Source organism: Lonchura striata, chromosome 10 (assembly GCF_050655825.1).
Source record: "Lonchura striata isolate lonStrDom1 chromosome 10, ASM5065582v1, whole genome shotgun sequence".
Taxonomy (NCBI): Eukaryota; Metazoa; Chordata; class Aves; order Passeriformes; family Estrildidae; genus Lonchura; species Lonchura striata.
In genome coordinates, this window is record NC_140712.1 from 5,747,496 (window position 1) to 5,775,208 (window position 27,713).

Below are 27,713 nucleotides of genomic sequence, written 5' to 3' on the forward strand. Positions count from 1 at the left end.
AGCACAGCCCCATGCCAAGGAGTGCAGCAGCCCCCACCAAGCACAACCCCCTTCCACATCCAGCACCTCTGTGTCACTGGATAGGGTCACATTGGGGTGGACTGGGGGTGGAGAGGGCGTGGTAAATGAAAAGCACAGCTGAGCTGGGTGCTGGAAGTGCTACCCAGGTGCCAGCTATGATGGGATTTGGGATATGGGTCAGATCACCTCCTCCCTGCCCTCAGGGGGCCACGAGGAGCCCCACAGGGGCTTCTTCTCCACCCCCAACCCCTTCCTTCTCTCTTTCATCCCCAGAGTGATTTCTCCTGTTCAAAGAGAGCTACAAAAAAGGTTTAGGCAGACCAGGAGGTCCCTTCTGCTTCACATTTATCTCCCCAAACTGGGCTTTCCCAAAGCCCAGATGGGGAAAGCAGGTAACAGGCACAGCCTGTGCTCTGCAGGGAGGGAGTGGCACGGGGTGAGACCTGCCACACACCTCTGGCACCCAGCAGGGCTCTGGGCACCGGGGCCACCCCCACAGCCTGGGAGGACGCTGGCTCCAGGTGGGCTCAGCACAGCACACTCTCCTCTCCAGCACGAACTTTCTGCCGTAGCTAAAATTGGCTCCCACAGGCTCCTGCCATCACCAAAGTCATTGGTACAACATGTTCTGCCACCACAGGCTCTTCCCAAACTCCCACTCAAAACGCCCAACGCTGCGTGCCCCACAGCTCCCACTCCCTCACACGCTTCTCTTTTGTCCTGGTGATTAAACAGAGAAAAGAAAGCAATTCAGGATGACCAAAGTAATTTTTTTCTTTGCCAAATTTTAAAGCTCCAGTAATAATTTGGGGCTGAATGAAACATTTTGTTTGGGCTGAAGTGAAGCTTTCATTTTGTTTGTAGGTGGCTTCCCCTCCACCCTGGGAAAAAAAAAAAAAAAAAACCTAGAAAAAACTCAAAATGAAATATCATCTTGAAACAGATGGCTGAAAGGTTTCATTTTGAAAATGTCAAAATCAAACTTTTCAGTGTTTCACTTTTTTTTTTTTTTCCCAGCCAAAGCCACTTGCTAAATACAACCTGAATTCGTGAGCTGAGTGTGTTGACTGAAACCTGAATATTTTTTTTGGTGCATAAGCTGTTCTCCCTCAGTGTGTTTTTTTTTGCAGGCACCCCTGCAGCCAGGGGACACACGTGGAGTCAACAGGAACAGCAACCTGGAGCACGTCCTTCTGCAGAGAGGGGAGGAAGGAAGGGGAAGGAAGGAAGGAAGGGGAAGGAAGGAAGGGGAAGGAAGGAAGGGGAAGGAAGGAAGGAAGGGGAAGGAAGGAAGGAAGGGGAAGGAAGGAAGGAAGGGGAAGGAAGGAAGGAAGGGGAAGGAAGGAAGGAAGGGGAAGGAAGGAAGGAAGGGGAAGGAAGGAAGGAAGGGGAAGGAAGGAAGGAAGGGGAAGGAAGGAAGGAAGGGGAAGGAAGGAAGGAAGGGGAAGGAAGGAAGGAAGGGGAAGGAAGGAAGGAAGGGGAAGGAAGGAAGGAAGGGGAAGGAAGGAAGGAAGGGGAAGGAAGGAAGGAAGGGGAAGGAAGGAAGGAAGGGGAAGGAAGGAAGGAAGGGGAAGGAAGGAAGGAAGGGGAAGGAAGGAAGGAAGGGGAAGGAAGGAAGGAAGGGGAAGGAAGGAAGGAAGGGGAAGGAAGGAAGGAAGGGGAAGGAAGGAAGGAAGGGGAAGGAAGGAAGGAAGGGGAAGGAAGGAAGGAAGGGGAAGGAAGGAAGGAAGGGGAAGGAAGGAAGGAAGGGGAAGGAAGGAAGGAGAAGGAAGGAAGGGGAAGGAAGGAAGGGGAAGGAAGGAAGGGGAAGGAAGGAAGGGGAAGGAAGGAAGGGGAAGGAGAAGGCAGGACTCACCGTGGCAGCAGCTCTCTGCGGCTCCGCTCTGGGGGCTGGCGGGCGCTCCCGAGCAGCGGGGGCAGAGCCGGGCGCTGCGGCCCCGGGCGCGAGGGACAGGGGGGTCCTGCCCGGCTCATGGGACCCAGCACGGAGCAGGGGGCACCTGGCTCAGCCCCAGACACGCAGCCCTGCAAGACAGGAGGAAGGGGACAGTGTCAGTGATACCTTGGGTTGTTTCTGTTCTGTGCTGGTGTGCAGCTTTTGCCTTTATATCGAGTGTTACTGAGATCTTTTCACAGGGGGGTGAAGACAAAACAATCCTGTTCTAGTAGGAGACTCAAGGACAAGCTCTTCAAACTTCAGGCCTAAAACAACATGAAAAGAGGAGGGCAGGCAAGCGAGCAAGGAGGATGAAACTTCATAATTTGAAGCTATTAATTGGACAGTTGGCTCCTATATGCAAATGGACTCAAACTTATCAAAATGTGAGATCTCGTGACCAAGCCCTCTTTCACTTCCATCTTGGAGCCATCTGGGTACTGCCAGGGTGTGGTCCTTGCAGGCACTTCAATAAATATCCACTTTATTCCTCTTAACTCAGCCTAGTCGCTGTTCCAGCTCCTTAAGGCATCATCAGCAGTACCCAAGGATCTGCCCTCTCACAAGGGACTGCTCACTCCCTGCAGGGAGCCCAGCCCATGGCAGAATGGACTTTGCTCACCTTGCTCCAGGAGGGACAGTGTCCATCCCTAAACTGGTCCAAACCCGATCCCAGGGATGAGGTTGGTGCTGATCAGATGTTACCAACAGCAGATCTCACAGCCTCTCCCATGCCCTGGGTGCCAATCCCCACAGCTGCCTTGTGCCAGCACTGCTGCCAGGTGGGTGACTCCATCCCCATGCACATGTCTGGGTGACAACGTGATAATGGAGGGCAACCACACACAAGCTCCCACTCTCAGCAAGCAGGAATCGGGTTTTAATTGCCAAGTTCAACGGTCCAAGAGTTTTCAAGCAGATTGCAGCACCTCTAAATTCTGCCTTGAATTTTGGGCCTTGACACACAGAAGGGTATTGGAAACACTTTAAATATGCTTTACATCTGCTATTGATTCCCAAAGAGTGACAAGATTCCTGGGGTACACTGGCAAAAACACAACAGGCCAGATTCATGAGGGTGCTCTCAAAAAAAAAACCACCCCAAAGCTTTAATCCAACACAAAATCAGTTATAAATCAGTTATAAATTCTGATTTATGCTCCACAAGAAGCTGAATAAGGAAATCACATGCCACAAAACTCTATGAAAGCAGGAGTAGACACCTAAATCCAAAATCCACTAGAGTTCAGGTCAGAAACTTGCAGGTTCATTTTCTTTCCCCTTTCACCTCTGGTTCAGCTGAGGAGCAGCAGCAGAGGTGCAGCAGGACCATCATCCTTCCAGCATGATCACAAACCACACAATGCCGAGGCTGGTGTTGGAAAACCTGTTTGTAGGAGATCACCAGCCCGATAGCTCCCTGAAAGAGGATTAGATGGAGCTTAGAGTAAGCATCTCAACAGTATCAACCCATAAGAAGATGCTCAGCCGCTGCCACTGTGAAGGTAACGTGGAGATGGATTTATCCACCGAGAGGGAAAATCTGACTTCTGAGAGCCTCTCTCATCACAGAGAGGGCAATTTGCCGGGTCCTTGGCTCCATGTCCACAGGGGCAGGGCAGGCAGGAGCCTGCTGGATGGACTCACGTGGAACAAGAGGCAGACTGGCTCCAAACTCGAGCCTCCTCCCAAGTTCAGGGGGCGGCAATCGGAAATTAAGCCCATCTGTTCCTAAAACATTGCACTAGTGGAGAGGTAAGGAGGCTGAGAATCTGAGCTCCAAAGAACCTAAAAACAGAGAGACAGAGCTGCCTCTCAGGCTCACCAGAGCAATGAGTTTGGAGATCTCAGCTAAATCTCTTGAGCAAGGGAGGTGCTGCCAGCACCATGTGGGTCCCCTGCACCAGCCCACCCTGGTGAAGGGAGAGATGAGGCAGCTGAAGTGCCCCAAACTTCATGGAAAAGCTACAGACAAGGGAAGAATCTATTACATATTAGGAAGGAATCCTTCCCTGGGAGGGTGCTGAGGCCCTGGCACAGGTTGCCCAGAGCAGCTGTGGCTGCTCCATCCCTGGAAGTGTCCAAGGCCAGGCTGGATGGGGCTTGGAGTGCCCTGGTCTAGTGGAAAGAGCCCCTGCCCATGACTTGCTGTCCTTGAAGGTCCCTTCCAACCCAAAACATTCTGTGATTCCACAAAGGGAAACTGAGGCAGGCACCAGAGGTAAAAGGTACCACAGCCAAACCCACCAGCAACAATTCTGGCCTGGAAAACTGGCTTTGTCATATGGAATGGTTTCACAGACATTCAAGTATCAAGTGATCCATCAGCATCAAAGCAGCCAGGTTTTATGTATTTTAAAGGGAATATTGCCTTTTTCCCCCTCCCTCTGAGCCCACTTTTCATTTTAAGTCTCCTCATTTCTTTGCTACTCCAATCTAAACAAACTCTGCTGTCAAGTCCTTGCATTTCTGCCACATGCACTCAAATAATTTCAAACCAAACCTCCACATTTTCCTCTTCTCCCTGGAAATAACGATGCTAAACCAGGAAACTTTTTTTTGCCCAGTTCCTGCTAAAAGCCAGGACAGCAGGGTGTTGGCTGGGAGCAGAGGCATGGGAAGTAGCAGCCAGGCAGGAGTCGGAAGTGTTGCCTCCAAATCACCTCTTGGTTCCAGGATGTTCAAAAAAGTAATTTTGTGCAGATCCTTTATCCCTGAGAGATGGAAATAACAAGGGAGCAGAATTGGCATGGGGAGACAGAGGGATATTTAACAACCAGTCCTGAGCACCACTCAGGTTACCCAGGGTCAGGGCAGCAAAGGAGGCTGATTCCTCCAGCATCACAACAGGGCAGGAGTACCTGGTCCCTCATGCTTCCAGTAGCAAAAACTCAGATTTAACAAAGAGTATTTATGAGTATTGAGGGGAAAAAAAAATGTCACAGGGAATAACAAGACTTTCTTGCAGCTGGTAGCTGAACAGAATAAATCTATCTACTGGGTATAAATTGTTTAAGCAAAAAAATCCCTCTCAACTGGAATATTTTGCAAGAAAAATAGCAACAAAAAAAGTAAGAGAACTCTGAACCCTCATCATTTCTCTCTTCAAGGTCAGAGCTGCTATCCTGTTTCGTGAAGGAGAAAAAAACCACCTTTCACCGGGAAGTTTCACCAAAAGAATTGAAACATTTAGGCTGTGACTGCATTACTGTCTGGACTGACCTGCCCAGCTGGACTAGACTAAATCTCTCTATTTTACAGGGAGTTATCTTTCAGAAGCATGTGGTGGGGAGCTGAGGCACCCAGGGTAAGGGAGACATCAGCCCCTGGGACTCCAGCAGTCAAGGAGAGCGCTGTTGTCAGAGCCCAGGATCGAGAGCCTCTCTGGTTATTATGCAGAGGCTGTGCTAAGGTTGCTGCTTTAGTGCACTGCAGGCACTAAATTAAGAGGACATTTACAACCCACAATGCAGAAGCAGCTGCTGAAGGTGGCCATGGTGAGTGACTTCACCTCTGGGTGAAAGGCTCTTTAAGGGAAATCTCAGCCACAAGGGATCGAGATGGGAAAATGAGTCCTTCTATCCACTCACTGCCCTGCCCAGCAATGCCAGGACATCTCTGGGCACCTGTGGCAAGTGGGGACCAGGAGCAGCCTGCTCTGCCCAGTGCCAGCCAGGGTGTGAGACTGCCCTGTTTGGAGGGGATGCAAAGCCCACAAAATGCTGAAGCTTGGCCCAATTAGCAGAGTTCTCATGCACCAAACTGCACCATCACCACCAGGGCAGCACTCCAAGGGATCTGCTCCCCCAAAAAACTCCCAGACCAATCTCTGCCCAGACTGTGCATGGCACAGACCAACAAGGCAGCTGCCTACAGCACCAAGCAGTTTCTGGTGGCAAAACAAGTCCTGATGCCTGCTCAGCCTTTTTAACTGCACTTGCTGGCCGAGCAGGCTGGGGCTGCCAAAAAGGGGGTGACACATGGTGACAGCTCCTGTGCTCCTCCTGGGAGCAGTCAGCACTGCTTCTTCCCTCCTCCCACACCCATGCCAAGCCCAGCTCACCAGGGCTTTCCACCCAGCACTGCTCCTTCCTCCTCCTCCTCCATGCCAGGCAGGAACAGCCAATTTCAGCACAGGCCAATTTCCAAAACGCAGTGTGCTGGCACAGATGAGCCAGCCCTGCCCCGTGCTTCCCCTCATCCATGGCGCTGTGGCAGTTCCCAGCCTGTTTGCTGGTGGGAGTCCCCAGGAGCTGATCCTTGCAGGGCCAGGGACACCCTGCACCGTGCTCAGCCACGCAGGGAAGGGCATGGCCAGGGTGGGACCTGGCACAGACCTATTCCTGCCCAAGGCACAGGGACCAGAGACAGCCACCTCCTGGGAGTGGCCAAGGGAAGGGGAAGCAGAGGAAGAGCAGAGATGACCTGACTGACGTACAAGCAAGATGAGGAGAAAAGCATTCACTGGGAGTGGATCACAGCAGACACCTCGGCTTCTGTTGAGAATTCCTTGTGCTGCATTGAGAGCTCAGCTGAATAGGGGCTGCAACTGGGAGCAGCAGCAAAGGGTGGGAACACACCCCTGAACACAAGCAGGGCACTTCAGGGTGCTGGGCCCCAGGGAGACTGGCCATCTAAAAAGCACACCTGGCATCATGCTGACAACCCTGCAGCTCACAGATCCTTTTGAGAAAATTAACTGAATGAATTTACACCTAAATCCCTCCAAATGCTGGGTGTTTTCTGCCTGTAGGGATTTACAGCCACTATAACCACCTCCTGTTTGCTTGGAAGTACTGCATGCTGGGGAGAGCTGAACTGTCAGCAGCCCAGGCAGTGCCCAGCATCCTTTGTGCAATCGGGCAGTGACACCCCACACAGGCCCAGGCACCCTGGGAGCATCCTTTATCCAAAGGGATTCATCCAAACAGCCCAGCTAGGAACAGATGGGGTGGAGATCCCTGCTGCCTGCCAGCAGAGCCAAGACCCTGCAGCTCCCCTGCCTTTGGGATCCACGTGTCCAGAGTTACTACACTTGACAAAGCAATCAGCCAGGGACAAGTTCTGGCTTCTGTTCCAGAGCAGGTCAGACCACAGTCATAAATCTGCTCCTCTGGCCTTTAAATGTGCAACAGGTAGAATTCAGAGGTCCTGAACTCCTCTGATAGATGAGCCCTGAGCCTGGAGGGCTGCCCAGAGCAAGAGATGCTGCCATCTCAACCCAAAGCCTCCAGGTGAGCACGTCGCAGGGTGAGCATCCGATGAGCCACAGGGAAGCCAAAGTCACAGCCAAGGCCAGTTACAGGAATAGAATTGGCTCAGACTGAGCAAATGTAACTTTCCATCACTTTGCAATCAGCCATCCATCCTGGAGGCCAGCTGGCTGCCATGTCAGAGCACCTCCCATCCATTTCAACTGTCCTGAGAATGCCAATGCTTCACAAGACTAGCTCAAGAAGACTTGGGAGAGTTATTATCCAAAGCCAGGTGGCTGGACTTGACCCAAATCTTAGGCAAGTGATTAGAATGATTGGCATATTTTTGGAAGCAAACTGCTGCGCTGTACCTGCCATCCATCTTCAGGAAACTATTAACTGCACAATCACCAAACCAAGCACACCTGTAAGGCTACAGAAGTGCCTGCAGACTGATGAAGCTCATCCTCACCTGCAGCTCTGGGACCAGCCACCCCTGTATGCTCCACAAATGGGCTGCTTTGGCCAAGATGCTCTCTTTGAGCATTGTGGTGCCATGCCCAGCCAGCTCTTGCTGCAGGATCAGGGATCCTGAATCACAGGGATGAGTGGAATCGCTGGACTGGGATGCCTTTCACCCTGTGGGTGATGTGATGAGTCCATTCTGGCTGGGAACAGATTGTCACAAAGCTGCCTTTGCTGAAGATCTGGAGTCAGGTCTTATCCAGGCCCCTCTGTTGCAATGGGACACTGCAGCACCACCAGCCAGCAAGGCATCATTCTCCCCCTTTGACTACATATGCCAAAAATAGTCTGTTTTCTTTCAGTGCAAAGGACACTAAAAGCAGCATTTCCAGGTGAGCAGGGCACAAGAGCAGCTACTGAATGACACCAACCAGCTCCCAGCCTCTGCCCAGGGCAGCCCCCACGTCCCCTGCTAGTGCTGTCCCCACTCCAGGGCAAGGTCAGGAGCAAGGAATGCTGACCCCAGGCCCACTGGGACCTCAGCCCAGCTTTCCTGCATGCCAGGGCAGGGGGACCACCCCCTCACTTCTGGTTCAACACCAGAATCCCAAACTCAGCTGTTTCAGGTTTGAAATCTGAACCCAACTCCAAAATTACAGATGGAGGGAATGAAGAGAACAAGCAGCCCTATTCAATGAATCAGAACAGCACCCCACATCTATTTGTTTCAGTTTGAACCACATCGCCCAAAGGATGAGTAACCTTGGATTTACAGACTGGGGACACTGTGTGGACTCAGGGTTATTTTGCATGTCCTTGTCCCTGGTGAGTCCCTTACCCAGGAACCCTTCAGAAACTAAGGGAGGTCATAGTTTTACATCCTGCACATCCCCAACCCGTGCCAAATGCTCAGCTGGGGCACCAGCACAGGAGCTGCCAAACTTGCTCCACCAAGAAGCTGAACTGTGCTTAGATGGGGATCCCAAACAGGGTAAAGTCTGCATTTAATACCTATTATCCTAACATCTGCCCATCTGTCCACATCCCTCACATGCCTGTAACTGCAGCGTGCCAGGCCTGCCTCATATCAATGGCACTTTAATTTCATCATTCCCAACTTATTTAGAGCAATTAGAAGGCAATGAGCACACGCCAGGGGCCAGGATGCTCTTGAATAGCATCCAAGGGTTACCACAGTATCACAGGAGACTTTCAGATGGAATTAGCAGCCTGAAAAAAAACTTAAATAAAAAGGAAGGCAGTCCCCAGAGGGAGGATAAGGTTCTTCTTGGTCCGACAGGTCCCTTTTTAATTTGAAATCAACTGACAATTATAAAGAGGTGATATTCCTCATTTAATTAGTGAAGAGACAGCATCTCAGGTTGGAAGACAGAGATAGATGCTTTGCCTGGGCAGCTGGCTGGAGAAAGGATCAGGGGAGCAAGGCTGGGATTCCTGCAAGGGCAATTGGTTAATCCCACTTCGGGCAAGCAGGTTTTGCTGTTGACTTTTCTGGGAGAAAAGGTAAAAAACCTGAGCCATTTTGGAAACTGGTTGGAAAGGCGAGGCAAGAAGTGAGCTGCTTCTCCCTGGTGATTTCTGCTGGGTGCTGGGAGCAATGCACAAAGCCAATGCCACCAAGCACCAAAAAAAGCCAGCCAGCCTGCAGCCTGGCTTCCCAGTGGCCCCATTTCGTGGAAGGCAGGTGAGGTGCCAATGGAGGGGACAGCTCCTCACTTCTGATTTAGCCACATGCCCACACTCCTCCCTCACAGGCTCTTTAAATGCCTGCCTGCGTGAGGAAAGCAATGGCCTATTTTTTTCTGAGCAGCTCAGTGCAGCCTCCACCTCGGAGCACAGTGCTCAGGTCTTATTTAGGATGCTTCAGACACATCCGGAGGGACTCTGGGAACAGTCTGTGGAAAGAGAAGCCTGAGTGGGCAACCTGAGTCACTTCATTGCTTACAGAAGTGTACACAAGCATCTTCCATTTGAGCAAAGCCCAGCACAGCTCGGCTGGCTCTGGGGACCAGAGGGAAGTGCATCTTCCCCAGCCCACTCCACCGGTGCAGAATGACTGCACAGCACCTTTCCCATCCAGGCTTACAGAAAGAGGGATCATCCCCCACAGCTACAGTCCAAACCTCTGATCCTGGCAATCCCTCTGCAGCATGGAAGGAGCTGGGAGCTGCTCTAATCTGCTCTGATGGTGAGGTCTGCACAGGAGATTAGCCTCCTCCCGAGGAGGAGGAGGAAGCAGCACAAGGCTGTGAGGGGAGAGGTGCAGTGCACATGCCCTGGAGGGATATTTTTACAGCTGGCTTGGAAACTCAGCTCTGAACCCCTCGCCAAACTCATGCAGCCAAATCAACCCGGCACCATTTCCTGCACGTGGGGAGGAGACAAGAACAGAGTAGCTGGAGACCCCAGACAGAACACAGCCAGCCTTTACACCCAGTCCTGGCCTCAAGGAATCACTTTAAGCTGTCAAACCTCTGCAGAGGCCCCATAAGCTGAAGCTGAGAAGGAATGTGCTGAGGCAAATGCCCTGCCATGGGGGGCTCCTCATGTTACTTGTCCTCCTCAGAGCAGGTAAATGGTGCTGGTTGGGCCCTGAAAGCTCAAAGCCTCTGCTCATCTCCCCAGAGGCACAGCCCAGATCACACAGGTGTGCTCAGCATCCTTCCACTGAATCTCTGTGTTTATCCAGGACAGGAGAGCAGCCATGGGCTCCCTCCCTACCTCACTTTTCAGGCTGGTTCACAGCAGCACCACATAACATCAGCCCTGTGGTGTCTGCCTGCTTGGACACCCTGAGCCAGCCCAAAAAAAAGCCCTTCTTATAACTGCTGCAAGATGCCAAAGTCTTCTGCTTCTGCCCTGCAGTGACCAACAGCACTCCAACCTCTTTCCATTCATTTCCCATGGGATAAAAGCCACAGAGTGACATCCAGCATAGGCAATATCATCTCACAGGATTACTGATGCTGTCAGCAACCACATGCACAGCAGCTCTCTGGGGCAGCAGGGAAGGGAGCTCGTGGGAATCCATGGAAAGTGCCAAAATATGAACTGCTAATAAGATGTATTTTCAAATATCACCACATCATGATCTATTGATCTCACACTAGAAACTTGACTTTTTCTGTGTAACATTAATTTATGTCACTTGCACATTCTGGGAGCAGCAGATTGAATGAGTGCCATTACACTAAAATTAGGTACTGCAGTTATTAAGTGCCAGGGGCCCAAATTGTTGAGGTGCCAATCCAGAATAGCAGCACCCCTACAAGCCACAGGGAGCAGCCATCCACATGGGATCCCAGCCCCCAGGGCTGAGTGTGGCACAGGGGCACAAGGCTCACACAGAACAGCTTTGCTCTGGGGTGGCAGCCCTGCCCAGGACCAGCCTGCAAGATGGGCACAGGCAGGAACAAGAGCCAAGTTCTGCCCTGTAGCAGGGGAATGCCAGGCAAGGCAATGTTTCCAACCCCATCCAACACACAGCTAAGGTCTGATGACACCTTCTAGGCTGGCTAAAACCCTGTAGAGCACCTGCAGCTCCTCACAGAGGTGATCTGAAACCCAAGGGCCAGATTCTGGTAGGAACTCTAGAAACAAGTTGTCTAGCAGAAGGTTTTCACAATAGCTGAAAATGCTCCAATGGGACTTTGGCCAAATATTTTGCTCCCTTTTAAAACAGGGCCAATTCACAGTCATTTCTAATGATCCCACTGCCTGCTTTTCAGAGTGCTCACAGAGACAAGTTGTCACCTTTAGACCACTATATCATGGCTGAGAGCATCAAGTGGGGAAGATGATGGGCTTGGAGAGGAAGAACATCCTTCCTTTGCTCCACTTGAGCTGCTGATGGGTGTGCCAGAGCTCTCTAAATGGCATTACATTAGTGCTGCATAAAAGCAATAAAGCCCTAAAACATCCCATTACATATTTACTGAACTACACATCACACAGACTGTCCCCAGGACACCACACCAACACTTGGCATAGCAAAGCCATGGGCTGTAAAAAGCACCAGGCTGGGCAGGCATCCACAGTGCCACAGCTGGGGTCAGGGCACACAGCAACACAGCTGCGGGGGGCCCACAGAATAATCCAGCCACCACATCCAGCCAAAGAAAGCAGCACGAAGCACTGTCTCCTCTGCCAGAAACTTGCCCAAGTCACAACTGCTGAGCACAGAGTCTGCAGAAGAATCAGCATCCAGGGTGATACCTGCTGCTGAGCCATTGCACAGTCCTGGCTGCTGCCTGCCTGGCACCAACATGCACTTTTCCCCCTGCTGCTCTGGTTTCACTCCCAGAACTGAAATTTTTACTGTTAAGCTCAATGAATTGTACTTTCCAAATGCCTCCTGCCTACAGGAAAGGGGGCTGCACAAAGTGCTGTTTGGTATTTCCCAGAAGCCAACACTGGGGCACAGGGCTGTCACAAAGCCTTCAGTGTTGCATTGTCATGACAACTTTGGTAAGATGAAATGGTGTGATGGGTTTTAAAAGACCTTTTTCTCCTTCTGCTCCCAGCACCTGGCATATGGCAAGATCACTGGCCCTGCTCTGCCACCACAAAGGCCATCAGAGGCACCTTGGCTGGAGAGGTGAGGTCTCCAGCAGCCTGTGGCAGAGGACAAGCTGACAGATGTGTTGTGACAGAGTTGAGGACTAAAAGGGGTCAGAGACAGAGAGGGGGGACTCCCCTCAGTGCTAACACTGAGGAAATTGAGTCAGTTTTGGAACTTTTGGATGCATGTTCCTCACCCCCTCATAAGGCACAGCTTTGCTAAATCAGCACAGCTTTGCATGAGAGCTTTGCCCTTGTTAGCAGGCAGGAGGGGCACAGGAAAGCCACAGCTGACTCAAAATGCACTCTCAGCTGCTGGCAATTAGGGATGCACCCTCAGCCCCATCAAGTGCTCTCCAGAAGGTCTGTGGTGACACCTGGGGCCTAGATCCAGAGCACAACACTGAAACAGCCTCAAACTGGCCCCTGTCACCCAGCTCCCTGCTGCTGGAATCATGGCAGGAACCTGCCAGCAATGCCAGAGAACACCCTGGCCACAGGCTCAGCTCTCCCTCCACAGAGATGCAAGCAACGCCCAAGTTCTGAGGGCTCCTTCTGGACAAGGGTTTCTCCAACCCTTCTTGCAGAGTGCAGCCAATGTGCCAACCCACAGAGGTCCTGGCACAGCTGGAAAGCTCAGCCTGCCCCAAGAGCACATGCAATGCAGCCCCCACCCAGCTGCAAGCCCACGGCCCCTGCACTTGGGGCTGGCAGCCAGAGAGGCAATGCCCAAGTAGTTTGGTGAGTTATTGTGTCCCCACCAAATCGCTCTGACCTTTTCAATATTCCATATTTTTATTGGCTGCCCATTTCCCCCCAGTCCCCACAGGCTCATTAGACAGCGAGCAGCTCCACAGCCAATGCTATCACACGACACTGAAAAGGTCAGAGACATGGAGGCTGAGCAGAGCCCTCTCCAGAGGGTGCTCAGAACAGGACAGGAACGCTCCTCATCCAGCACAAGCTGCAGACCAGGACCTGCTGCCCAGGGACCCTCTGGAGGCAGAGCTCCTGCTGCGGGGTCCCTGGGGCAGCAGGGTCCTGCACCACACCCATCCTTCTCCCAAACACCCCAGCTGCTGCTGCAAGGGGACCCGGCCACCCTGGTCCAGACCCTCCAGCAAAAACCTCCTGTCACAGGAAAGCACAAGCCAGGGCTGTGCTCCTGCAGCACAGAGGCCAGGAAGGCTGCAGAAATGCCCTGATTGCTGCCACAAAAAGCCCTGAGGCTGCTGCTTAGGTAGGGGAAGCATCGAGATCATTTTCCAGAGCCTCTGGCACACACGTGGGACAGAGAAGGCAACTACCCACGGTGATTATCAGCCATCTCTGGTAGATGTGAGAGGAGACTGTGAGCCCAGGCCTCCCTCGAGGCACTCAGGGGAATGAAAGGAAAAACCAGCCCTGCTGGCAGGCAGGAGGGCAAGCACAGCATGCAGCAGCAGGACAGCACACCTGCTTCCCTCCCAGCCTTTTCTTCAACCCCTGTCCAGCAAAGCCACCTGACACGAAATAAAGCACGACTCCCCCTCTGTGTAATGCTGGCACTCCCCCTGCCTGCTCCCAGGCAAAGGAGAGCCCCAGGAGTTAACCTTTTTGGGGTCAAAACTCACCAGCTGGCTGCAGAGCCGGGTCCCCGGAGCACCAGGGTGCAGAGCTGGCTGTCCTGGCAGGGAAGGAAGCCCAGGGGCAGAGGGTGCCCTCCCTCCGTGATGGGGCACATGCCCATGGCAACAGGAGGGAGCTGCAGCCAGCTCCAGGTCCCACAACAGCAACAAACGAGGCCCCAAAATCCACAGGCTGGAGCCCAAGAACAGACGCCTACCCACCACAAAGCTCTGGAAATGGATGAAGGGGCCAGTCCTGAGGTTAAATGGGGCTCTGAGCGGGAGTGGGGCAGCTCCAGGTGAGGGTGATCAGGGCAATTAGAGCAATAACAGCTATGAACAATTAGCTTGACTCGTGCCAGCTGAGTTCTCTGTCCTGAGCTTCTTTGTGAATACCAAAAGTCGCCCTGACCCAGAGGTAGAAATAATAAAAGACAGAAATAAAGAAGCAACAGCCAGAAACACCCCAGGAGAGAAGAGAAGAAGAAGGCAGAGCTGCCCAGTTTGGGCAAGGGTGGAGGAAACCCTGGGGATGAGCACCAGGGGTTAACACTGCAACAGCTCCTTCTGGAGAAGGGAACGTACCACTGCTGTGGCAACATGTACTCAGTTTTCTAAAATAATGTTAGATTTTTATTTTTTCTGTATAAAAAATGGATCTGGGCAAAGGCGTGCCTTGACATTAGTGACAGATGGGATGGAAAAAATTTTGTTTGGTGGAAAAAAAAAAAATTTCATTTGAATCACACATATGCAGAAAGGAAAAAAAACTTAACCCCTCCGGGCCCATTCCAGAGATTAGCTGTATCACATCAGCAAAGAACCAAATCCTGACAGACTTCAGGGACACACCTCTGCCTTTCAGATCACTGTAGACCACAGCTGGAAGGAGCAGAGATGGATCTGCCCTACAAAAATGGTGTTTTTCTTCCTTGCTGGAAGATGGTGAAGGCAGCCACACCGGATGGTTTTGCTTGGGAAAGTTGTCATCCCTCAGCTGTGACAGTGCCATGTCCCAGGAGCCACATCAGCACCTTCTGGGCTCCACTTGGCCAAGGCCAGCCCTCAGTGCAGGACCACAGTGGCCCTCTGAGAGCATCCACGGCGAGTTGCTGGTGAGAGCTCTGCTGACACTGCGGCACCAGGAGCTTCAGAGACAAGTCCTGGGGAAGATGGGCTTCTCCTCGGGAAGCAGAGCACCACGAGCAGCTGTGCTTGCCCAGGGAAGGCGTGGAGAAAGGAGGAGTGAGGGGCAGGGGGAGGGCCAGCATGAGGAGCAGCGCAGGGGAGGGAATTACAAAGTGTTCGCCCTTGTGGCGAAAACGGCTGGAGATGATCTCCCACTGCTTCTGTTTTGACAGCCCAAACGCACTTGCTCGCACAATATCTCAGTCTCGTTAAAGGTAATTACAGTTCTTCCTGTGTAATGAGATGGTTTTTAAAGGCCATTCAAAAGAAATTTTCTATAATGAGGTTAAGGGTTTTATGGTGTTATACATCAAGGGAGCTGGTAATTGGTCGGATCCAGGCAGCATCCTGAAGCAGGGAGATAGGAGGTTCTGTGAATAATAGGCTAGCACGGAGTGCAGAGTCTCCAAAATGTTTTGGTTCTGCAGAAGAGGGAGAACAGAAATTAGAGGCAAGAAAAGAGAGCAAGGAAAAGGCAGAGAGTTAGATGCTCCTGGCTCCTTCAGGCCTTCGGTGGCTTCTTCCATCTTGCTCTGGGTGGGTTTTGAGGCACCCCATGAGTGAGGAAGGTGCAGTGGCTGTGTTTCCTGGCTGGGAATACTGCCCTGCTGCCTGGCACAGTGGGACAGGGCCTGCCTGCAGCACAGGGCAGAGCTGTGAGATCTCCATCGGGAGGGATGTGACCATGCAGGGATGTCCCTGCTGCACACAGAACATGGCTGAGGTGGGCACAATACCGTGTGGGTGGGGTGTAGCTCCTGCCTCTTACTTCCCCCCAACAAACCCCAGGTCCCTCCAGCAACCCGTGCAGGAAAAATCCCCTGCAGACAGCAGACCTGTCTCCCAGCCCTCAGATCAAAGCCTTTCCCTGCTGGATTGCTCCTCAGTTATTATTGCTGTTGCTGCTGCTTCCGCTCTCTCCTGTCTCCTCTGTTCTTCCAGGGCTCCCAGCAGCAGGATCATTATTCCAGGGCGTTTAGCAGCAGCTCCCCAGCGTAGCTGCTGAAGGCCTGCAGCATTTCTCCATATTTAGAAGCAGCTGATGGTGGCTCAGACAGTGCTGTGGGTGAACAACAGGGAGCTGAGCTGAAGAGTGGCTATTTTGGTGCCACCCCCAGCCCAAGAGCCTCAAGCAATAGCAACTCCATAGCAAAGCTTCTTCCCTTGGGATCTTCAGGCCACTTGAACTCACTGGAGTGGCATCAGAGAGACAAGTACCTGAACTCTGAGCAGTTTGAGTGCTCCTTTGATTGAAAAATCAGCCTGTAGATGTGCAGAGATTCACCCACCACTCGTGCTGATGACACTGGAGTGGTCATACACATGTGCTGGCGATGGCAGAGCAGGATGCTCTTTGCATTGGCACCTTCCCTGGGAGGACTGCTGGTTAGGGGATCCTGACTGAACCCCAGCTTCCCCTAAAACCTAAATGTGCTATTCCCGCATAGCTGAACCTCCAGTGAACTTCAGAAGGTATCTGAGTAGGGCATTGTTTTTCATTTTCCCAAGGGTTACCAGCCCATACACCCACTGCAGAATCCATAACTTGCCCATAGCCAGGCTGAAGCTCTTGACTGTGATCTCATGTCACAGTGGGGCAGCGGAATTGACCTCCCAAGGCATGGACGGACTCCAGGACATGTGGTGCTGTGGCTGAAACTCTCTGAAAACCTATCACAGCTGGAGGTGAGAATTTGTGGGCAAATCCTGCAACATTCTGAGCAGATGCAACTTTGCAGTGCTGCACTGTGCCCCCGGACTCCTAATTTGGCTCTGTGGCCTTATTCCAGTCTGAACTTCCCAGTGCTTTTTGCCCCCATCTACTACTGTAAATGGCACAGAAACTGCTGGACCATTATGAAACAGTTTTTAATGGTTGGAACTCCCACCTCCTGCTTGGCTGAGGCCACCGACAGAGGTTGGAGCAGGAGAACCTCTGGTGACCTTGTCAGCAGACATGGTGGAGGGTGTGTAAGGAATCCTATTTCCAAAATGAAAGTCCCATGTTTGAGCACCTACAGACTCTGTCTGGGAAACAGAAGTAGGAAGCCCTTGGTTTCAAACCACACTTTTAGTGCATTTTGCAGATGCCACCAATCATGGGTAACATTCATTACTCGCCTTACTTTGCCTGACAAGTTGCATTTACTATCCTGCCTATTTATGTTTTTTAAAGACCAATTAAATATTAAAGGCATTTATCAAGGTTTAACGCTGCAATGAGTCCAGCAGCATGGATGCCAGTGATGCCAGTGCTTGTGGTTTCTGTGGAGAGCTGCAAGTGGAGTCATGGAGCTGTTCTGCTCCATGGCAGGGACAGGGGAGGCCCAGAGGGACTCAGGAGGGGACACTGGCACCCTTCTCAGCTCCAGCTCTCTGCACAGAGCTGGAAAAGTCCAAGAAGTGCCCATTCTCAGCATCCCCACCCAGGGTCTAAAGCTCCTTGTCATGTACCTAAACCTTCCTCCACTCTGCTCTGGAGACCTGAAATCACCGTGGCTGGTATGGGAATTTGTCAACTCACTGTGTTTTCAGCAGTAAATACCAGTTTGTTGTAATTCAAAATCTCTCAAAAAAGGATCAATTGTGACAAATTACCCACTTCACAAAAATCCTGGAAAAAGGCTCAAAAAGTCAAAATGTCCCATTTTTGACACATTTGAAATAAGAAAGAATAAATTTTTAGGTTAATAAATCTAATATAATTTATAGTTTGCAAAAAAGAACTAGAAACGAAAAGCAACTATCAAAATGTTTTGAAAGCCTATAAAAGCATACAAAAGCTTATTCAGTGGAATCAAAAGGAGGGCTTTCAAGATTTTTTTTTTCTTTAACTGATATTGGAATTTTTCATCTCTGTGGCTGTTGGAAACTCACTTCTTTTCTATCTCAGGAATTGCAGGGGTGGCAAGATGCTTCCTGAGCCACTTCTGGCCTCGCTCACATGGCCTCAATTGGATTATGGCTGTTACTGCCTTTAGCAGATGCTGGAGGCTCCAGGTGAGCTTGTCTGCAGATATCCAGCCCTCTCCCACTCGGAGTGCCAGCCCTGGCGAGGCAGAGCCACCAGATCGGGTGTCACTGTCACCACGTGTTGATGGCAGAGCAGGGTGCCACGGAGCCCTGGCTGTCCCCGTGCTCCTCTCAGGAGCCAGAGGGACAGGCAGAGAGCCTCGGGAAGCAGAGCAGATGATGGTGCTGAGTAGGGAGCACATAAGGGGAATGCTTTCCTTGCCCTCGTTGCCCTGTTCTTTTGAGAGTTTTAAAGTTCTTCTAAAAGTTTTCTATACTTTCTGATGTTTACATATTTCTACTATAGTTCTCACACACTGTTCATATAAACAATGATTGTTTTGCATTCTTCTTTGTAGGTAGGGAGAACTGATAGACTGTTGGTTTGACCAGTGTGGTTGGAGAGGTGGCAATTTCAGCCTCCAATCTACCCTTTTATGACTGTCAATTTTATAATTCTATATATAGCAGAGTCAGAAAATAAAATCTCCCTTTTGGTTCTTTTCTCTCTTTTACATCTAATGTGGTGTGTGAGTTATTTCATGTTGTAGTATGACATGCCATCTCTGTCCCCCTCAGCCTGGTCATCCCCCTGGATTTGCAGCATCAGACCCCACGTGGGAAAGCAAGACCAAACTCCCAGGCAGCATAAAACCTGCAGGCAGGAGGAGGGTATCCTGGTCACCATCCCTGCACCTGTCCTGGGTTATTTCCCATCTGATAGAGCTGGGGCAGGTATCTTCTGTTCATTGGGCAGTTTTTCTTTATCTCTTCCACAACCAATCCTCCCTCCAGGAGACATTGCCTGTTAATGGGCCATTAATTATCTTCTGTTAATGGGTCAGTGAGTGTCCCTGCACCTGATAAAATTCCATCATCCCATGGGGAGATGCTCTGCCCAGGGGGAAGAACCAAGCATTCCTACCTGGATACAATCTGACATTTGGGACAGCACAGCAGCCTTTGCCCCCTGCATTCCCAGAGGAGCAGCTTCCTTCCCACTGCATTCCCAGAGGAGCAGCTTTCTTCCCCACTGCATTCCCTGAGGAGCAGCTTTCTTCCCCACTGCATTCCCTGAGGAGCAGCTTTCTTCCCCCTGCATTCCCAGAGGAGCAGCTTTCTTCCCCCTGCATTCCCTGAGGAGCAGCTTTCTTCCCCCTGCATTCCCAGAGGAGCAGCTTCCTTCCCCTGCATTCCCAGAGGAGCAGCTTTCTTCCCCCTGCATTCCCTGAGGAGCAGCTTTCTTCCCCCTGCATTCCCAGAGGAGCAGCTTTCTTCCCCCTGCATTCCCTGAGGAGCAGCTTTCTTCCCCCTGCATTCCCAGAGGAGCAGCTTTCTTCCCACTGCATTCCCAGAGGAGCCCAGGCCCATCTCCCCCAGCCCTGGAGCTCCAGAGGAAAACTCCCCCCTTGTGCAGGATCCTGCTCCAGCAGAAGCACAGCTGGCACTGCAGGAGGGCTGAGCCCCCCTGGGATGGGGCTGCTGCCACCTCCCTGACCCACAGCGGGACAGGGTATTTCTGACTCTGCCAGTGCTGTTTTGTACTATTGCATTTATATTTTTAATTTTCCTAGTAAAGAACTGTTATTCCTATTCCCATATCTTTGCTGAAAGACCCTTAATTTCAAAATTATAACAATTCGGAGGGAGGGGGTTTACATTTCCTATTTTAAGGAAGGCTCCTGCCTTCCTTAGCAGACACCTACCTTTTCAAATCAAGACAGTGTCACATTTGGCTCCCTTGTGGCTGTCCCACCAAGGGCTCTGTACCATCACTGGTGTCCCCATGCTTTTGGCGTGGGCTGTGCCAGGGCTGTTTGGGGCTGGGGGAGCGAAGTGCAGGTGAGATTTGTAACAGGCATCTATGCAGAGATAAAGGCAGCAGAAAGGGAAAATATGCTGATAGATAAAAGAGGCTGAGATAATGAAGCAGCAGCCCATATTTCCCATGATGAGTTAGAAGCACCCTGTTAGGGGTACAGTGAGAGAGGGAGACAGCCGGTCCCTCCCTCTCTCTGCACACTTCTTCCCCCTCTGCCCCCCTCCTCCCTTGCCCTGTTCCCCCTGAATTTATCTGTCATCCAGCATAACATCTCTCTTCATAATGAGAGAAAGAATGAAATATTTCACGAGACTACTGTCAATATTGCTGGGCCCTTCTGTTGACATTTCAAACATATATTTGACATTGCTTTCTCATTCTCTCCTGGTGAAGCAGGGAGCTCTGAAGAAAACTCTCTGCAGGGAGCAGACACTGTGGGCTGTTCCAGCCACCCTCATGGGGAATGGGATGGAGGAAAAACGTCTTTTATTTCCCCTCCCTTTCCTTCTCTTCCTCTTCCTCCTCAGCTCCCACAGACCACGGGCATCCCCCATCCTCTGCTTTGTCCCCTTTCTATCAAAAGTTGAGCTGTTCCCTAGCTCCAAAACAGGACCCAAAAGCCACTAATTCAGCAGTGCTGAGGGTTTGATAAGGCTCCATCCTGAGAGAATCCCAGCCCCTCTGCTGTGTGGTACCTGTAACAGCCCTTCCCTTGCGGCACAAGGCAGAGGTCACAGCAGGAAGAGGATATGAGCTGGGGTTCCATTCTGCTGCCACCCTCAGGTGGGCATTGCAATCTCTTAAGGAGGTTGGCAAGAAACCTTCTCCCCCAAATCTATATCCTCTGCCACCAGAGAGAAGGAGGCATGAGAAGCACGAAACCAGTGCTAAGCAGTAGCAGCAGCAGCTACAGGGTCTGATTGCTCCATGAGACGAGTCAAGGTCGCCTTGCCAGCCTGCTGGGGAAGGCTGGGAAACTGCCAGGAAAACCCTGGAGCCGTGCCACTCCCCAGACTCCTTGTGCAGGGAGTCTCCCTCCCTCACAGCTGGAGCACCAAAGGGTGGGGAACCCTCACCCCCACACAAAAAAGAAGGGAGAGAAAAGTGAAGGGACATCCCTGTTCCAGCAGCAGCACATCCAAGTGTCTGTCAAGCATGTAAACCATCTTCAAGAGCTTCCCAGGTGCCAGAAACCCCAGCTGCTCTCTGGGATGCTTCCAAAAGCTCCAGGGTTCCTGTGACATCCCAGGAGGCACAAGGCTGCAGCACGCCGAGCGCTCGCAGCAGGGCTGGGCAGGCTGCGGGCGCGTTCCCACTCGCAGGGTGCCACAGCCCAGCTCTCACCCTGTCAGTGCTTCTCTGGCAACCACCCCCAACCCTGCAGCTCCTCACTGTCCTCTCCCAGCCTGCAGAGAGAGGGGAGAATGGCAAAACCATCCCCATGGCCATTCTGCAGAACCTCAAAACAAGGAGGTGAGGAAAAGAAGCCACTTTGCAGCAGGGACACGAGGTGATGTTTCCGGAGCAGAAGGAAGATCACCCCCAAAGTCACACCTCTGACCTAAGGCTCCACTGCTCTTTGCATTCCTTCCACCAACATGAGCCTCATGGTGAAACTGAGGGAACTGGGAGATCAGAATTGGTTATGAGGAGGGACCCTGACTGCTTTTCCATCCCACATCACGGCCCCAGGGTGCCAGGATGCAGCTTGTGGGGCCTGCAGGCCAGTTACTGCTCTATAAACACAGCAGTAAATCGCTGCAGACCAGAGGGAGAAGGAAGGTTCAAAGTTCTTCAGGAAGACTGGATGGATTTGCACAACATTCTCCTATTTAATGAGGTTTTACAGATTGTTTCTAAGGTTCCTTCAACTCCTCCGGTGTGTCAATTGAACAAATGCCTTTCTTCTTTTTAAGTTCCGTATTTAAAGATACATTTAATCTTCCTGTTAAAATATTTCCTATTTCCTCATAAAATTGCAGAACTAAGATTTTCATCTAGCTCTACTGCTCTGACTCAAACTCTTGCTGTAATCTTCTTCAGATCACCAGAGGTTGATGCCTGCAGATCAAAAAGAAATATTTATGATCACTGGTGTTTCCTTTAGAAACACCCCCAGCCCTCACAAGCTCGCGGAATGAGATCCGATGGCTCCAATGGCTCCAAGTCAAAGCCAGGCAATTCCAGGTGGGAAGAAGATGTCAGTGGTTAAGAGCAAAGGAAATGGAGTAGCAGAGCTGCTGGCTGAAGAGCACGATCTCCTGCCCTGCAGGACCTCTGGGCCCAACTCGGCGTTGCTAAAAGCAAAGCTCTTCCCTTGAGCATGCCACAGGGACCCTTGGGAGGGCAGCAGCCCCAGGACCCCCACCACGTGTTCTGGGGACCACAGGTCCAACACAGCCACCACGGGGAGCCCAAAGCCTGGCTGAAGCCCTGCAGTGAGCATTGGGTGGGAGGGTGAGCTGAGATCTCACATTGATTTCTGCTGGCATTAAAGCTCCAGAAGAGAAAAATACCTTACACTGCAAGGAAGCGTTCTGCAGTGAGGCGGTTATGTGCCAGTTCTCTTCCCTGCTAATTTTTGCTTTGTCAAAGCCACTGGAAAGTATTTCTTATGACTGACAAAGCAGTGGGATTTATGAATAGGCAAATTAAGAATAAAGAGGGAAGAAATAAGTCTGTTGATAAAAAAGCTGAATAATTCAGTTGAGGATCAGTTACTTGAGTCGATTCCCCCAGAATTTGAATGAAATATTTTTTACTTAAAGTAAGTTTGTCTTTTGGTTTGAAACCCTGTGAGCTGGAAAGCAACATATTTGCATTTTGCTTTCCAATACATAAACTGAGACTTCATTTTGTAGGCTTTCTTGTTGAATAATCTGCTCTAATTTAATTGGAACTTGAATCCTATAAAAAGCATTTTCTGCTTAGTTTTCTACTGATCTTGGGTATTGAGATTTTGTGATCTGAAAAAGCAATATGTCTTCGTGTGCTGATTACCATCCTCAGAGGAGCTTCATTGTTTTCATGTTTTCTGCTGAATAATCTGTTGAATCTAAAATGCAGTTTTGACTTAGCTCCTTATTGATATTTTTATTTTAAAATGCTCTGATATGAAGAGCAATTTGTTTGTATTTTCTGCTGGGAAGTGTTTCCTGTTGAAGAATAGGAGAGCTGATTCTGTCAATGTTTACAGGAATAACTATGTCAACAGAATTGCTCACACAATTAGCTTTACTTGGCCCTAATGGTCAGATATTGAGACATTTAAAATGCAGGTCAGTGTCTATGGGGCAAGTGAAGAGGGCATAGCCACCTCATCCTCCTCAGCTTTTCTCTCCATCTTTAACTGCCTAAGTACCTAAGATCACTGAACTCAATACCCAGACGTCCTTTCCAACTCAGGATACTCTGTGATGTTGTATGATACCTTTATAATTCCAGCCCAAAGTTCATCATTCCATAGAAAATGGGAGAGGCTGGAAAAAAATAAGGGACAGTAAACTTTGGTTTTGTTTCTGGATGCCCAAGAAAAGCCACTTGCTCCTGCATGGCTTGGAGCAGACAATCCTAGGGCATGGGGACATTCCAGCATTGAGCTCAACACCAGCACTCAAACACACCAGAACTGAAACCAAGGAACTGTGGCACTGAAATCCCTCTGCAGGTGTGGGACAAAGCCCTGCGTGGGAAAACCAGTCCTGTCTCATCTATCAGCTTCACTGAGCCAGGCCCTGCACATTATCTCTGGCATGGCTTGTAGTGCCTAATCACTACCAGGCTACGTACAAGCCAGCACATCCTTTAATCACAGCAGCAATCGTAAGAAATTAAAATAAATTTATATATGTAATAATCACTCAGCCCTGGGTTATCAATAATACACGAGCAGCTTGTGAGAGAGCAGGAGGATGAATGAATCCATAGCCCAGCCCTGCTCTGCCACAGCCCATCAGAATTCCCAGCAGCAGGCAAGCACTGCTGCCCGAGCTGCTGCTTGGAAACAAAACGGACAGCAGGAGGGCTGGGGGGAATATAGCATTTCATTCCCTGCATCAACAGAAATGGATTAATATAAGACAGGGATCCTCTGAGCAATGGCTGGGTAAAATATCACCATGAGGACAGGAAAGCTACATTGACCGTGAAATAATTCCAAAGGGCAATATCATAATTTTGGTATCCCTTCTGTCCCCTGGGTGTTATTTCACCACTCCTGTCATCAAAACAATGCTACAGACCAAATTCAGAGCACTGGAGTCTTGCAGGCTGATTCTCCCAGCCAGGCTGTCACACTTGCAGGTGTCTGGGGCTCCCTGCTGCTCCCCGGTGTGAGCTGGGGTACCAGGGTGGAGTCAGCGTGGCCTTGGCGGGCACTGGAGATGGGCAGGTCTGCGTGTGGGTGAAGGGCACCAGCTGGATTAGCCAGATGCTGAGGGCATTGTGGCATGACCTTCAGCAGGGGAAGAAAAGAGAGATTTGGCTCTCTTACAGGCAGCCACAAATCCCCCTGACCTCAGTGGCAGCATGGCAGACGTTCTGCAGGGCACAATTTGATTTCCAGAGTTTAGGAGTTCAATGCCAACTGTTCAGACATGCATAATCCCCCAGTTAACCACGGGCGACCACGTGCTGGTGTGCCCGGAGGCCTTGGCAGGAGGAGCCTGGGACACACCCGGCTCTCATGGGATGCACGTCCATGGGAGGGCTGTGCTGAGCCCTCTGATGTGCCCTCTGAGCCCTCTGATGTGCCCCTTGTCGGTGCTGCGGCAGTGAAATCCCCCTCCAAAGGCATCCTGAGAGCCCTTGAGCTCATGGGGCTGCTTGTTTGCCCCAGGCTTGCTTTTCTACCTGCTTTGAGAACCAGATCCTCCTGCTGCATCCCCAGAGCCTGCCATCTCCAGCCACCAGCCATCCTGGTGTAACCCAGCACACCCCCAGGTCTCTCCAAGCGTGAAGGACCAGCCCTGGGCATGAGGAATCACGCTGGCAGCCACATTCATCCCTGGCACACGGGTGCACACCCAGCTCTGTGAGACACGGTAGCAGAAAGCCCGTGCTCCAGACTTCAGGCAATAAGCAGATGGCTCCCCAGCACTATCATTTTACAACATTACAGTTTCTGCTCTGCTCACGCAGTAAACATTTTCTGGCTTATTGCATGAAAAAATGTGGCTACCATGGCTTTGCAAAATTCTACATTTTCTACATTATCTTTTTATCAAATGCTTTCAGGGTGGAGAAAGGGAAGAGCATTTCTATTTTTGATTTACATCCTGCAGGACACAGCGTTTTCTCTGGCTCCCAGTGGGTTTTTGCTTCTTGTTTGCCTCCTTCCTGATTGTCATAGCTCTGTCAGTGTTTGTGGGGAACTGGGAGATGGAAAGCTGTTATGCAGACATCAAGGGCTTGCAATTGCATGCTGGTAAACATGAGAGCAAGAGGGATTTCTGATGGTATTAGAAACCACAAGATACCTGCAGGTGTAAGTGTTCCTGGAGGCAGCAGGTCTAGCTGTTAGCAGAGCAATTAGACCCGGTGTTATCTGTCACTTGCAGAGGAGGGGACAGTGCCTTCATCCCCACCCACCTGGTGCAGCTCCATGGCACATGTGGGTCCTGTATCCCATCCTCCAGCCAAGCCACTGCTCACTTCCACCTAGGCCTTACAAGCTGGGGGAAGGGGGAAGGAAATGATCTGGAGGATATGGCACGGTGCCTTGCTTTACATGTACAGCAATTACCATTCTGGCATTTTCCCTGTGTTCGGAATAAAAATGTCAATAAGGAACAAGTTATTACACCAGAAAGAAGGTGGAAATGGCAAGAGCTCATACAAGCTCAAGGGCTTGGGCATTACTGTAAAAGCTGCCCCTGTAAATTCCTGCTGTGCTCCCTGAGCTCTGGGATCAAGCCCACCCCTCCCTTCAGCACCATGAGACCGACCCAGCTGGTGCTCCCCAGTCCAAGAAGGCACTGGAACAAACTGGGATGATCAGGGACTGGAGCACACAGTGTACAAGGAGTTGGGTTGTCAGCCTCCAAGCAAACCTTACTGCCCTCCTCTGCTCTCCACAATCCTGAGGCTGGCCCAGTAAATAAAAATGTATTTTTTCTCTTTTAATGAGACCTTTCTGTCCTTTTCACTTTTGCCTTTTCTTTTCCAAGCCTTTCTTTGGTGCCCTGATGAGCTTTCTGCCTCCACCAGCCCCTCCAGAGGCCTCATCAAGGAATGGCGTTTCCAAGGAAGCAATGCAATTCCATACTGAACCTCAGGGTCCCTGCATCCAAGGCTCTTGGCAAAGGGCACCCCCAGAACTGTGAATACCAGAGGAGACCCAACCACGACACAGGATGAAGGAGGAGGGTGACAAGGGGAAAGGGATGCTCACAGCTAGAGGAGGGTATGTTTGCCCACCCAGAGCCTCAGCCAGGACGAGAGCTGAGGCTGAGGGGCAGGAATCTGTGTGCCCATAGCCCCAGCAAACACAGCCCAGCCCAAGGAGCAAGGGAAGCAGGGCACCCACGGCACCCTCCTGACTTTGGATGGAGAAATGATTCTGACTGCACCTCTGCTATCCTGCACCTACACTGCCTTCCTCTCCCTGCTTTCAATTATGAAAGCAAAACAACACACACCAAAAAAAACAAAACAAAAAAAACTCAAAACAAACAAATAAACAACATTTTTTAAAAAAGCCCTCCAGGAATTAATTAATGATTCATGTTGGATCCTTGGCAAACCTCGTTCTGCAGAAGTTCAAAGCAGGAACAGTAAGTATTTGGCAAAGAAGGGGCAGTGGGCTCGTGCTTGGCGGCGTGTGGTGCGGAGTGCTGGCAGCATCCTTCCCTCATGGAACCGACTCCTCAGGGACCACCGGAAAGGCTCTGCCAGGCTGCTCCGAGCCAAGTGTCACATCCAGCCCCAGGGATCAGCCACATCCCAGCTGGGAATAACTGGGGACAGGGGCTTGGGAGGAACACACCACTGCTGCCTGCAGTGGCTGTGCCTGCCTTGCCTGCCTTGAATGAGGTGCATCCTCCGTCCCGTGTGCTCACACACACATGTGCCCTCCTGAAAACCTGGGCCTGAGCCACTCCAACTTGGCATCCTGGAGATTTAGGATAATGAGAGATCTTTAATGCAATTAATAGATGTCATGGGACATGGTCTTGTGAGTCTAGAGCAAATGAGGCTTGGATAATTGGTGCTGAAACACATATATCAGGGAGATGATTTTCCCCCCCTGCCAGAGCCGGAGGCTGGAACACGCTGTCGACTGATCCCGTACAAATGCATTTGGCTATTGGCTGGCGGCAGCTTCCAAAGTTCTAGTGTGGAGCCTCTGCCAGGCAGGCCTGCAATCCTAGCAGCAAACAAGCTGTCATTTGGTTGTTAAAAGAACTGCCTGGAAAGTGGCTTTATCCCCACATGCATGCACAAACACCCACGCACGTGCTCACGTGCATGGAATCAGCCAACAGGCACCAGCAGTGGCTCTTCTGGCCTTTGAGCTCTGCCTACAGCTCCACTTCCCACTTCAGGGGTCACTGGGGGTGCAGAGGAGGCTTTAGTCTGGCTCCCCCACCCTGTTATGGTGTCAGCCAGAGCACAGTGGTCTGTCTGTCCCACAGCAGGGAGAGGGGTGCACCCCACGGCGTCCCACCAGAGGGATGTGCCACCTCCCAGCACCGTCCCCAGCAGTGGACCCACAAGAGCACAGGACATGGTGCTCCCCAGACAGCTCCAGCCCTTGGTGGTCTGGTCAAAACCATAAATAAATCTACCTCTACATTGCCTCAGCAGCACCTCCAAATACCAGACAAGGACACATGGTGATTCCCCAGATCCCCAAACCTGTTCCAGGGTATTGCCAAGGCACATGT

General features: G+C 51.2%; 1 protein-coding gene across 3 annotated transcripts in view; it reads right to left on the bottom strand.

The window, feature by feature from the left end:
* Positions 1-27,713, bottom strand: part of LINGO1 (leucine rich repeat and Ig domain containing 1) — a 199,029-nt gene that overhangs the window by 61,307 nt on the left and 110,009 nt on the right. For all 3 annotated transcript variants that reach the window (XM_085588473.1, XM_085588472.1, XM_031505768.3), the window contains one exon: positions 1,877-2,046. The gene's annotated coding sequence lies outside the window, so the exon portion shown is untranslated. The remainder of the gene's footprint in view (positions 1-1,876; positions 2,047-27,713) is intronic.